At 49.8% G+C, this 12,816-nt stretch overlaps 1 protein-coding gene across 7 annotated transcripts in view; it reads right to left on the minus strand.

Annotated features, from left to right (window-relative positions):
- The window catches only part of Rph3al (rabphilin 3A-like (without C2 domains)), a 151,531-nt gene that overhangs the window by 88,394 nt on the left and 50,321 nt on the right, over positions 1-12,816 (minus strand). Inside the window, exon 1 of one of the 7 annotated variants that reach the window (XM_013503516.1) lies at positions 9,888-10,085. The exons of the other annotated variants lie outside the window; for them this stretch is intronic. The gene's annotated coding sequence lies outside the window, so the exon portion shown is untranslated. Of the gene's footprint in view, positions 1-9,887; positions 10,086-12,816 lie in introns of those variants that run through there. 7 annotated transcript variants of the gene reach the window in all.

Below are 12,816 nucleotides of genomic sequence, written 5' to 3' on the forward strand. Positions count from 1 at the left end.
TAATTTATATATCTTACTAAAAAAACTTTTCAAAAGCAATTCATAGGCTAGGCATGGTGATGCACGCCTGTAATCCCAGCCCTCAGGGGGCGGAGGCAGGTGGATTGCTTATTCAAGGCCCACCTAAACTGCATAGTGAAACCCCATCTCAAAAAAGACCAAAAAAGAAAGCAATTCATGTGAAGAATGCTGCTGTTTTACATTTTTACAACTCTAATTTTTAGCTTAAGTAAAAACAGCTGGATATTCCTATCTGGTTTTTCATTCAATCTTTTGTGATATGTCATTTTGTAAAAGTATAAAGAGAACATCCAGACTCTCACAGAGATGTAAAACAGTTAGAAAATGGAAGAATACTGTAAGAGCTTTCCTAGACAATTGTGGATGCTTTTCTTTGATACTGCACCCAAACTCAATAGACGGCAGTTTCTTAAAGATTAGTTCCAATGTGGCACCTGAAACCATATCCATGAACTTTTCATTTTCTGTACAGTTGTGAGAGACTATAGCTGGGTGTTTTATAACAATGGGAAAAATAGTTTTTACTTCAAGGGGTCCCTGAAAGGCACTGGGAAGCCCCCAGAGATACCCCGGACGATGCTCAGAGAACTACTCTTCCAGACCAGTGTCGCCCATTGCCATGATGACCAGCAGGGGGCAGCACGCAGGCTGCAGCTAACTGACCCGAGTGTCCAAAGCAACGGCCGACCTTAACCATGCCGACTTCTATCCCACAGGTGCACACCAGGTACTTGTTCTTCTAGGCTGGACCTGACACACGGTAGGCCACCTCAGGAAAGAGACCTGTGCAACTGTGAACCCCAGAGCATCAGGTGTGGAGACCCCATGGATAGGCCCAGCGCTGGCCACAGTCACAAATGGCTCCCTCAGACGTCACCTCAGGACCTTCTCGCCAAAGCGGCTAACACACGATGACATGCTCCGAACGGACATGTTCATCAAACAACTGTAAACCTGGCCACACCTCCAGTCTTTGGTGCACTGTGGTCTTTTTTGCTTTTTCTTTTAAATTCCTGTTATCTTGTGAATGTGACAGTCACACTGCTGTGTGGGTGTGAAATGTGTTACCCTGTTCAAAGTAAACATTTAAAAGATACTACAATTCTGGCCGCTTTTTTTTTTTTTTTTTTTAACCAAATAAATGGATCCCCATCAGAGTGGGGAAGTCTCCTTGATCATGGGCAAACCAGGTGCCCAGTTTACAGGTGTTGCAGTTCCCGCCCCAAACTGCAGGTGGCGTTATTTCCTGGGCCACCGTGCCAAGGACAACCAGCCTGGAGCCTTCCTGCCCATTCCCCTGTGACTGAGGTAAGGGTGGAGGTGACCCCTCTGCTCGGCCAGGCACTCCACAGAAGCAGGGGCACCACAGGGGTGACCCCTGGAAGCAAGCCAGGGAACCTCTGTACTTCTCGACAGGAAGATCTCACTTCTGCAGAAGCTTCTGAACCAAAAGACCATGATGTGGGGAGGAGAAGTAGGAAGAAAAGGGGCCTGACCCTGCTACCGAACTCTTCATCGCAGTGATGGCGCGGATGTGTGGGGTGCCCAAGAGAAGGCAGCCGTAAACCTGGCACCGCCAAAACAGTCACCCCCAATGCATCTCTAGGGAATGAACCCCTTGTCCTCTTTGGGTCACTTCCTAGTGCGGTCACAGTTCTGGGGTCCCTGGCAAGGGAACCCTCAAACTGACACTAACCTGTCCTTTGATCTACTGAGGACAGAGGTCTGTTCCTTTAAAACGTTTTTTTAAACTTTAACCAAAATACGCCATCAATCTGTGGCCGCCCACAGGCTATTCTGTTCTTCCTAAATCTAATTGTTATTCTTCCACTGGACAGGTAAGGAGAGAGGTGAAGCCCCTGAGGAAAGGCCACACGGCTAAGCATGCTGGTCTGCCGGCCCTCAGACAGGGCTACCTCCTCTGCCTCATGTCACCGTCTGCCATAAGCACGGAAGGGGGCTTTGTGGCTGGGAGGAAGGTGCAAAAAACAAGACCAGCGCATGTTTGGCTTTGCGCAAACTCACTCGAGGTCCAGGGTTGAGTCTGGTCTTCCCGGGGCCTCTCTTTCCCCTTGGGTGCCCGAGGGAGCTGAGATGGACAGGCTGGAACGACTGTCCTCTGTCATTCCAGCCGCTGATCCTGACCCGCTGACTGGCATAAAGCCGGTAAGGAGGGCAAGCAGGGGACCGAGAATGAACTGGTCCGTGGCTGGGGGCCAGGGGCTGCCCTAGCCAGCGGGTAGAGGAGGAGGAGAACTAATGTGTTCCCTACATCCCCCATCGCTCTTACTGCTGGAGACTCAGGCGAGAGAAGCCCGTGAGTCAAATGCTACAGAGAGATCAAGGGAGGCGGAAGCACGCCACCTGCCTGGTCTGGGCCCACGGCGCGGCTGGCCACCTCCATGTCAGACGGCAAGTCTGTGGCTGAGCACGCACAGCGCTGGCTCCGAGCGAACGTCAGAAATGAGAACGCAGGGGAATTCGGGCCCGGGCTCTAGGACTGCTGTGCCCACCCTGGACTGCGGCTGGCACCCTGGAAGGCACAGCTGTCCTCACACAGAGCAACCTTGGGACAGATGGGGGAGAGGAAGGGCAATTCAAAGAGGCACATTTTAGGAAACCGCCAATGGAGCCAGCTTAGATTCTCCAACCCTCTTCAGGCTGAGCTGGCTGCCAGCTCCTGACTCGCAGGGACGAGGGCCCCGCCAGCCAACCCCTGTCCCTGGCTCCCAGTCCTCCCTTTAGCTGGGGGTCCTCTGCCGAGCTGTGTGCTCACAAACGCAGCCCCCCTCCTGGTCTCTGCTCGTCCTTGAGGAAGGTCTTGAGCAGAGGGGCAGGGAGGACAGCACACACCCTCCTAGGATTTGCACCCTTAAGACCATGTGCACTACTATGCGCATTAAATATCTGCAACCCTACGTACGCTACTGTGTGCATTAAATATGTGCTATGCCCTTGTATTAATACGGAAGGAAACAGAAGAGGAACTTAGAGAGAAAAGGTGGGTGAAAAAGCAGGGAGGTGAGCCTGCCAACTCAGGAGGGAGGGGTGCACCTGGGCTGCGGGGAAACAGGCAGGATCTGCAGGCAGGGGCCGGCTGGGCAGAGCTCTGCTCACTTCCTCTGCAAGCCAAGGAGAGGTGGCACCCAGGGTCCTCCTAGCTGTGACGGGAAAGAGGCTGGTATGTGCGTGTGTGCACGTGTGTTCAATGAACACAGGCCAAGGTGGCTGCTTGGGAGGGCAGACCCATCTCGCCGGGACCCAGCCCAAGGTCATCTCACTGATGTGACATTTCTGTCTCTTCTTCCCACTAAGCCGCAGTGGAGGCTGCATTCTCCCCTCTCCATGCCAGCACAGGGCCTGCTGCAAAGTAGGTGTGCACTGCTAAAATGAACTGTTTCCTCAGAGAGATGGTTCTTCCCAGAGGAGCAGAAATACAGAAAGCAAACCAGCAAAAGCTATAAAGAGCAGGCAGCGAGGGATCTAACCCGTGCACTGCGACCTGTCGACTTCACAGGCAGTTTATTCCTCAAGATGCCCCTTCCCCATCAGTCAGCCACAGGAGGGTGGAAGCTCCGTCTGACAGCTCAGCCAACTCCTTGCCACTGAGGGTCCAATGCACCCACAGGCCCTCTGCTGGGAAGCCCTTTGGGTGCCCTCACAGCCCCTGCTGGGTGGCATGAGCCTAATATGGCTGTCAGAAAGCAGCTTGCCCAGCAGCCGCTCCGGAGGCCTGCAGTGCAGAGGCTGGGGACAAGGAACAGGAGGGGCCTGCGGTGATTTCCCAAGAAAAGTCCAAAGGGACAGAGGTTCATAAGTCCCAGGCAACTCTGCGTGCCAGATCTGTAAAAATAAACACATTCACCAGGGACATAGCTCAGCGGCACAATGCCTATCTGGCAAGCGTGAGGTTGTGAGTTCAATTCCCTGTACCAAAAAAAAAAAAAAAAAAGTAAATAAACACATTCTTAGAAGGAGCTCCAATTCTCTCCCTAAAGTCAAAAGCTTGTCAGGCTGGGTGTTTGTCACTGCAGGCAAATGCTGCAGTCTGGGCAGCCCCGGCTCCATAGAACACCAGTCCTTACACAACCTCAGGTGGCAGGCTCCTGGGCTCCGTGGGACAGTGTGTTATACGAGGAAACCACCCCACACTCGCTCCTCACTCCCCACACACATCCATGCAGACTCCTAACACAGCACCTTCTAATTTCTCTTAGGTACTCGTAGATCTTAAATAAAATCGGGTCATTACCTGTATTGTTTACTTGGTTTTCTACTACCCTGTATCTTCTCTCCCATATCGCTAAAATTCTTCAAAAATATGATTTAAACTATAACACTACCGAGGATATATTTTTACCACTTTTCTGAGTGGAGGCACATAGGCTGTCTCCAATTTTGCTCTATTATATTTAACACTGAAATGTGGAGAGATAAATCTTTGTGCCCATCTCTGATGACTTCCTTAGGATAAGTTCCCAAAAGGGAAAGGGAGTGCATTTTTTGGAAACGTATTTTTGAGTCAGCTTTTCCACAGTAACGTTCACAGCCACTCCAAGCCGTCAGCTGCAGGCCTCCTGCCCACTCTCTCCAAAGTGCATCTAGAATTGTCCATCAGGAAAAATCTGCAGGAGGCAGCTGTGTCCCGCTCGCCTAATGGAAATTTTGCGTTTTTGAACTCAGAACTCAAAGACAGAAAAATCTATCTGTAGCTCTCCTACTAGGTGGTTTCAATAATGTATACAGTCCTCTAGTTGCTAACCCGCAAAAAAGGGCCTCCTCTGTGTGGACATCTGCATCTCCTTAAAAGACTTCCACCTCCTCAGCGGAGTTCATGGGCTCGAAGCCCATCAAGCCAGCACCGGCACAGGTGCCCAGAGTGACCGAGTGGCCTGGGTGGGTCACGTAATAGCACACCAACAGAAGGTTCTCTTCTAAAAGGGACGAGGACCTTGCCCCAGGGTCCTGATGAGGTTGCTATGAGAGAGAGCATATTCCAGTGATGCTACAGAGCAATAGAAGTAGTCATTATGCCAACAAAACTGCTGTTTGACCCCTGACCTTCCAAACCTACAATAGCTATCAAACAGCGTGAAAATATCACCTGCCTGCAAGCCTCTAACTTGTACCAGACTTTGAAACAGGCACCAGAGGGTAAAACAACTTGCCCTTGGAGAAGCACGGCACATCCTCACACAGCCTCTGCCTCGCTACTGGGGCTGAGACGCGGACCAGGCGACCTCCCCAAGGGCAGCTCCTTATGCCCACGCCTTCTCCCTGGTGCCATTATCTCCTTAACTTTAGACTCTGCAGTTTTCGCCTCCTGGTTTCATTTCAGGGATACTTGCACTGGTACAACTGAGTCTATAGACTCCTGGGGCTGTGGCCTGAATGAATGAGCTTCCCTGAGCCGCAGGGTCAGAGTACAGGGAGAGCAGGCAGTGATTCCAAGTGGGGTTCTGCCTTGATGAAGTCATGAGTGTGACCCTGCGAGAGACCTCCACGGAAACATATCCCCAAGCCCAGGACTGAGTGTGGGTACCCAGGACAGAGCAAAGAAGAAATGGTACAGGGAGAAAGGTAGGAAAAAACCAGGCAAATGGAAGCGGGGAAGGAAACCAAGTGCTGGCAGGACACACCCACATGCAGCCACAGACACGGGCGCCAGCAATGCAGCACCCTGGTCCCTAACAACTACACAGAGCACGCTCTGAGCCCCTGCGTCGAGATTCAGAAATGACATACACGGCCCAGCCAGGGGCGATGGACGGCCACCCATAGACCCAGATGTGGTAACAAATGGTTGCTATAAACCCCTAAGTTTGGACACAGTTATTATACAGCATTGTTGTGACAATAAATCACTGATTCAGTGACATCTGGCAAATAAAAGCCCTACTCTGACCTCAATATCCCGCCCAACTCCTTCCCAGAACTGTTCAGAGTTCAGAGGCTGGAGGCAAACAGGAAACAAAAGAAACCAGCAAGGCTCTCGAGCTCCCTTCCCACCATGAGCCGGAAGAGGAGGGAAGGGGGTCGGTGGGGGCTTAGGGCCTCCCCAGGTGGCTTCGCAGGGCTGGGAAAGAGGCTTCGTCCCAAGTGCCGAATGTGAGTCAGTCCCAGAGGTGCGTGGCCAAGGAGTCCTGCCCGTGTCTAGCCTCTGTAGTAAAGAAGGCCGCCATCCATCAGTCGTGTCTGCCCCGCTGCGGGAGGGAGGAGGGTTGCGTATTTGTTACTCCAAGTTTGCTGTCCCAAAACATCTAGCTGTGCAAAGCCAGGGTGACTGGGGAGGAGATGGGGGTGTAAGGGAGGGAAAAAAACCAGGACAAATATAAAAGAATACTTGCCACCTGGCTATGCTTCCTGAAGCCTCAAAGGCACCATGTCAGAGCCCTCAGTTCGACACCCAACTATTAATATTCCAGGGAACCCTTAGCAACAGGCTCTGATATCTGCTGTTACTATGCTACGGGAAACAGGATGATAGCATGGAGATAAGGTGAGCTCAGACATCAACATTTCCCCTACTTGTCAGGTGCCTGGGAGGATGAGAGATCCAGACAGGACGCCTCCAAGGCCTGTCTGAAATGAAGGGACCACTCACTTGGAAGGGTCTCAGGCTCATTATGCACCAGGCGGAACCCGAGTGGATTCGGGAGATGAGACAGGAGCCCCAGGGAAGCCAGGGCCTGACAAACGTCCCTAAAATGCCCTGTCATCATGCATCCTGCCAGATATGCCTCCTCAGCGTGCCTCCCCTTTCCTCCTCCCACCTCCGGTTCTTGATGTCTTGCCCAGACTGTGGCAAAAGCTTCCTATGGGGCCTCTGGACCTCCTAGGGCTCTCCCTCACCCGCTCTTCATAGGCAGCCAGAGAAGTTCTCTTTACAGTTTAGGCCAAACCATGTTATTCCTCCATTCAAAAACCATCAACGGCTCCCTGCTACCACAGGGGAAAACCCAAGCTGTGCTGAGGGCTGCCCAGGATCTGATCTAACTCCTCCTTCCAGTCTCACTTGCTACCACATCCCTCTGCAAAACTCAAGCTCAGCCACGGGGACCTGGACATGTCTCTGCACTCAGTCCTGTCCCTCGTACCTACTCATCCAGAATGACTTTTCTTCCTATTGACCCTCTATAGATGGCCAGAACCACGTCCTCTGAGAATTCCCTAGCTTCTTCCCATTCAAGCACCGCTTGGATTGGCCTCACTTCCCTCCCCTAATTCCACGCCTGTGTCCTCTGAATGGGTCTCACCCGTCCTGCTTCTGGACCACTCTGCAGGTGGTTTATAGCAACTAAAACTGGGGGGCATCTAGAAAGGACTCCGACTCTGTAGGAATGGTGAACGACAGCACAACGTTAGAGTCAATGTCCAAAAAAAAAAAAAAATGACCTGGAAAAGGACATGCACAGCAAGATCAGGTGCAAGAAGTGGAACCAAACAGTCCACACAGGGACGGCCCAGCGTCTCAGCCACATACTGAATGTGTCAGAGCAGGCTATGGGATTAGGGGTGAACTTAATTTCCCTGATCATCTTCAAAGGATGATCTGGCAATAAACAAATGAGGGCACACAACCTGTCTTTCTGGCCCACTCAGACTCCTCCTCTTAGGTGGGCTCTCAAGGCCCTGCAAGACTCCTGTAAACTTTGTTGCCTCTGCCCTTCGAGGAGTGGTCAGTTCTGGACACCGTGTGACCCATGCCATCGTGCCGCCCTACTTAGTCACAGAGCTAGGAGTATTCTTGTCCTCACCAGGGCAAGAAACACTGACTTTTGTCTTCACTGTATCATCTGTTCAAGGAACACACGCTGGGTATTGACTACGCTCCAGGCATGTTCCTGTGGCTCCATCTCCCGCTTGGGGGCCAACCCTGGGTTGATTTTCTTTGCACCCCCACAAGCTTCACATGTGCGCACATAGGACTTCTCATCTAATGCTGTAGGCTTTTTTTTTTTTTTTTTTTAATCCATAGAAGTAAATCCTCCGGAACGTTTAGTGATTTAAAATACCCATTCCAACAGACTCAAAATCACTGCCTATCTCTTTGTCTAACTTAAAACCATTTTGTTCTTTCCAGGGCAAAATGCTATGCAAAGCCTCTGCCCAAAATGAGATGCAAAACATCCTATTTCCCCTCTCCCTTGTGGCTCCTTGCTCTGCCTATCTCTGCATCCCAGAGGTGCAGCTGGCTTTTGTCATTTCTGAAATGCCTGACACTGAGTAGGTAACACTCCCAATCAAGGCAGTCACAGCACCGAAGGCCGAAACTCCAGGGTAACCACGCTCCCTGGACAAGAGCTACCCTGGGAAGGCACAGGAAGGAGCGGAGCCTCAAAGGCTGGCTTCTTGCTCCTAAGCAGAGCTCCATGCCCACTGTCCCATGCAGTTATCCATCTCCTAGGGTGGATGGCACGGGGTACTGCGCACTGGGTGAGTTAAAAACAGTTTTAGAGTCTAGGTCAAAGCCGAGGTGCCAGCAGGGTCCACTCTCTTTGAAGGATGAAGGGAAGGATGAGTTCCACGCCTCTCTGTTGGTGTCTGGTGTTTGCTGGCAATGCTTGGCCCTCCTTGGCTTGCAGGTATCTTCCTCCAATCTCTGTCCTCACCACTGCAAGGCACCACCGCAAGCCTCTCTGGCTGTCTTCCTTCTGCCTCTCTCCTCTTCGAAGGTCACTCATTGTATAGGATTAAGAGCCCACCCTACTCCAGAATGATCTCATCCTAACTAAGGATATCTGCAGTGACCCTACCGCCAAATAAGGTCATATTCTAAGGTCCTAGAATGTCAGAACTTCAACATAATCTTTTTGAGGAAACTATTCAACTCGTAACACGGAATCCAGGATGCAGAGCCCTGGCCCAGGGCTAGAATTAGAATTTAGCTCAATAGCTACAACAGTCTGTGTGCACAGATGTGAGAGCTGGTCTAAAATGCCCCCTGAAGTTCCTGACGCATGCAGGACCATGACAGGGTTTTGTCGTATATACAAAAAGAGGATTTGGGAAAACAGAATCTTTTGGTCATTGCTTGTCTTGTGAATTCTTAACAAGACAAAAAAATTTTTTTGGATGAGAAAAAATAGTTTGTCTTTATTTTCATTAACCTGTAAATGAAATTTTTTATTTCTTTTCATTATAGGTGTAGGCAACGTATCAGTTACATCGTCACTCACTGCCTTTGCCATGGTCATCGGTAGGACTGCAGATATTTTTCCATCACAGAACAGAGCTGCACATATCTTAAAATATTTATGTTCACCGCCTTTTGAAATTGCAATCATAATTAGACCTACTGCAAGGCTGCTGCCTTAATGGATCAACAAAGAAGCACAGACTACTACATTAGAATCTTTAAAAAAAAAAAACAAAAAAACAAACCCTGATAATTATAAGGTAATAAGAATACAATTAGTTTCCTCTGAATACTGTTTATACGTTTAAACCCATTATTTCACCAGACTGTCAAAAAAAAAAAAAAAAAGGATACATAGCACAAAAGAAGAGGAGGAGGAGGAAATACAATTAGAACTTAGCCCAACAGTCCAACAGTTACAGGAATAATAACAAGTCATCAGTGTAAGCAAATCTCTGCTCAGAAAACGCCCAAGTCCTCCTAAGAGCTGCCAGGCTTGAGACGTGCAGTGAGGACCGCTAATGTTGTTTTTCCTTCTAATACAAAAATATAACCTGCTTCCATTTGTGTGATTTATGTGGGTCTGGTAAGTCCCGGGCAAATAGAATTTTTGCAAAGGAAATCTGATTTCTGCTCACATCTGGGTGTTGCTTATTGAAGGAGCCTAAGAGAAACCTCTCCATAAAGCAGAGAAGCCCCTGGAAAATCTGGCCCACCCCATCCTTACCTGCTAGGGTAAGTCCCAATCCTCACGTCTGTGACACAGTCGGTCTGGGTCCAAAGGAGCAGCTTCCCTCACTGTCACCTTCCTCAGACAGCTGCTCCTGGGTGGCTCTGCTCGGGCCCTGCCAGCCACTTCTCTATCCTTCTTCCGCCCAGACCCTGGCCCTGGGCGTTTGCTTAAAGCTGGCAGCCAAGGCAACCCCAGCTGACCCAGACTACTATCTGCGGGCCAGCTGTCCCCTCTTGTTCATGGAAACACAAACAGATGTTTCTCTGTTCCAGCTCCAAGGTTAAGCACCACACTGCCTAGGAACCAGCTGTCCGCTTCTCTGCACACTCTCTGTGCCCGTGGCAGAGGCTGAGACCCCACGTAAGTGGGGATGCCCATCACAAAGGACTACAGTGTGAGTTGCCAAGGACTCGGGCAACAGCAGGAGGCCGGGCTCAGAGAGGGGCTACCCCAAAATAGGGCTTGATACTGGAAGATGGGTAGGGAGAACAAACAACCAAACAGAACCAGTGGCATCTCAGCAGGAGTTTCGAGGCATTTCAGAGGAGCCCACCTATTTAAAAACACCCTACATATGTGTACACGCTCAGCCTGGCCCTGGGCTGCCATGCTGGGAAAAGAAAAGCAGGAGGCTGACCAGCCGGAACTCATCACAAGCCCAAGGGCATGACACAACCACGACCCGCTTCCAGAGAAGACACCAGCCCTTGAGAGGTGCAACTACTTGCTCAGTGCCACACAGCTGGTACCTGGCACCTGGTTTGGCCCAACGGAGCAGGGCTGAGCCCCTGATCTTTCTTTCACCTTCTCTGCCTCCAGCAAGCCCTGCTGCAACTGGTGGTGCCCAATAAAAGCAATAAACCAGGGAGTATTCTCCACAACTCCCATGCACCCAGCACTCAGGAGTGTGCCAGGAGCTCTCAGAAACTGTGTCAGACAGGAGCTCCGAGAAGGTCAGAGCACCCTGGAAGGTGCTGCAGAGGAGGTGGGTGGGTGCAGCTTCCCAGGAGTTAGAGATGCAGGGCAGTAATGGTCTTGTTTTAGCCCAAAAAGCAAAGAAGCACAAAGGGAGCAGTCTCTGACAAGTCCTAGGGCTGTTTTCAAGGATGGCCCCTGCTTCCCACCCTGCCCACTGCCAACCCAGGTGCTCAGGAGACCTTAGCCACCCTGGGATTCCAAGGATTCCCTGCCTCCAGCCTGACCTGCCACCTGAGGGCCCTAAAAGCCCCTGCCCTGCTCTAACAGTTTCAAACCAAGCCCAGGGTCCTCACCTAGGAGCCCATGGCCATCCACAGGCTCTATCTTGCCTTGTCAAATGTGTCTCCAGCAGGAAGCACTTGGTGTCACCCCCCACCACCCAAACCCATGCCCCACATCTCCACAGCCTCTGCCACAGCCTCAAGCAATGCTCCCTCCTGGACATCTTCATTCACATCATTTTTACCTCTTCCAAGCACCTCTAAGTTCTGGTGGTTTGTGAACATGTCTGACATCTCCTACTGGACCAAACGCTCCCTGTGAGTTGGACATACCTCCTGGCCAGATGGTACTCAAAACACAGGGCACAGAAATGAACTGAGAACAGAACCAAGCCCACACAGCTACAGTCAGCTGACTTTCAACATGGGTGTGAGACCGCTCCGTGGGAAAGACAGTCTTTCCAACCAGTGGGGCTGGGACAGCTGGAAACCCACATACAAAGAATGAAGGTGGACCCTATGTCACACCACTTATAGAAGTTAACTCAAAATAATTCAAAGGTCTAAACCTAAAAGTTAAAACTATAAAACTCTTAGAAGAAAATATACAGACAGGTAAGTCTTCATGACTTCAGATTGGGCAGTGATTTCTTAGATGCCACCAAAAACATAAGCAACCGAAGAAAAACTTGGATAAGTTGGATTTCACCAAAATTATAATGTTTTGTGTATCAAAGGATAATATTAAGATGATGAAAAGATAACCCATAACATGGGAGAAAATATTTACAAACTATGTAATAAGGATCTAGTATCTATAATATATAAGTAACTCTTACAATTCAAGAACAAAAATGACAAAAAATTTAATTTAAAAATGAGCAAAGAGCTGGAGTGGTGCATGCCTGTAATCCCAGCACTCAGGAGGCTGAGGCAGGATCGCCAAGAGTTTGAGGCCAGCCTGGGCTACATAGTGAGTGCAAAGCTAGCCCAAAGAAGATACACAAATGCCCTAAATATCAAATGCAAAGATACTCAATATCATTAACTGTCAGGGAAAGGCAAATCAGGCCCAGTATGAGACATTATTTCATACCTGCTACCATCAAACAAATGGACAATAACAAGTACTGACAAGGACTGTAGAGAAACCGGGACCCTTGGATACTGTTGGTGGGAATGTAAAATGTGGGAAATGGTTTGAGAGTTCCTCAAAAAATTAAATATAGAATTATCATATGACCCAACAATTCCACTCCTAGGTACAACCAACAGAATTGAAAACAGGTGTTCAAACAAAGGCTTCTGCGCAAATGTTCACAGCAGCATTATGTGCAATAGCCAAAAGGTACGAACAACCGAAATGCTCCTAATGAGTGCATTAACAAAATGTGGTGTAACCGCAAGTGAAATATTATTTGGCTATACGATGAAACAAAGAGCTATGCATGGTGGCTCATGACTCTAGGAGGCTTCGGCAGGAGGATCACAAGGACGCACGGTTCTCTTGCTGGTGTAAAATGTTCTAAAACTGACTGTGGTGATGGATTCAAATATCTTCAACTATCTTAAAAACTACGGGAACTGTGCCTCAACACAACTGTCTAAAAAAACCAAACACGTGGCACAGGGAAGAATGAACCTGGGCTCCAAACGGAGTAGCTAGATCCAGTCTCCAGGGCACAAGGAGGGGCCGCTTACTGTCAATGCCTAACAGGCTGGGG

Source organism: Chinchilla lanigera, unplaced genomic scaffold (genome assembly GCF_000276665.1).
Source record: "Chinchilla lanigera isolate Chin_1 unplaced genomic scaffold, ChiLan1.0 scaffold00080, whole genome shotgun sequence".
In the NCBI taxonomy this organism is placed as follows: domain Eukaryota; kingdom Metazoa; phylum Chordata; class Mammalia; order Rodentia; family Chinchillidae; genus Chinchilla; species Chinchilla lanigera.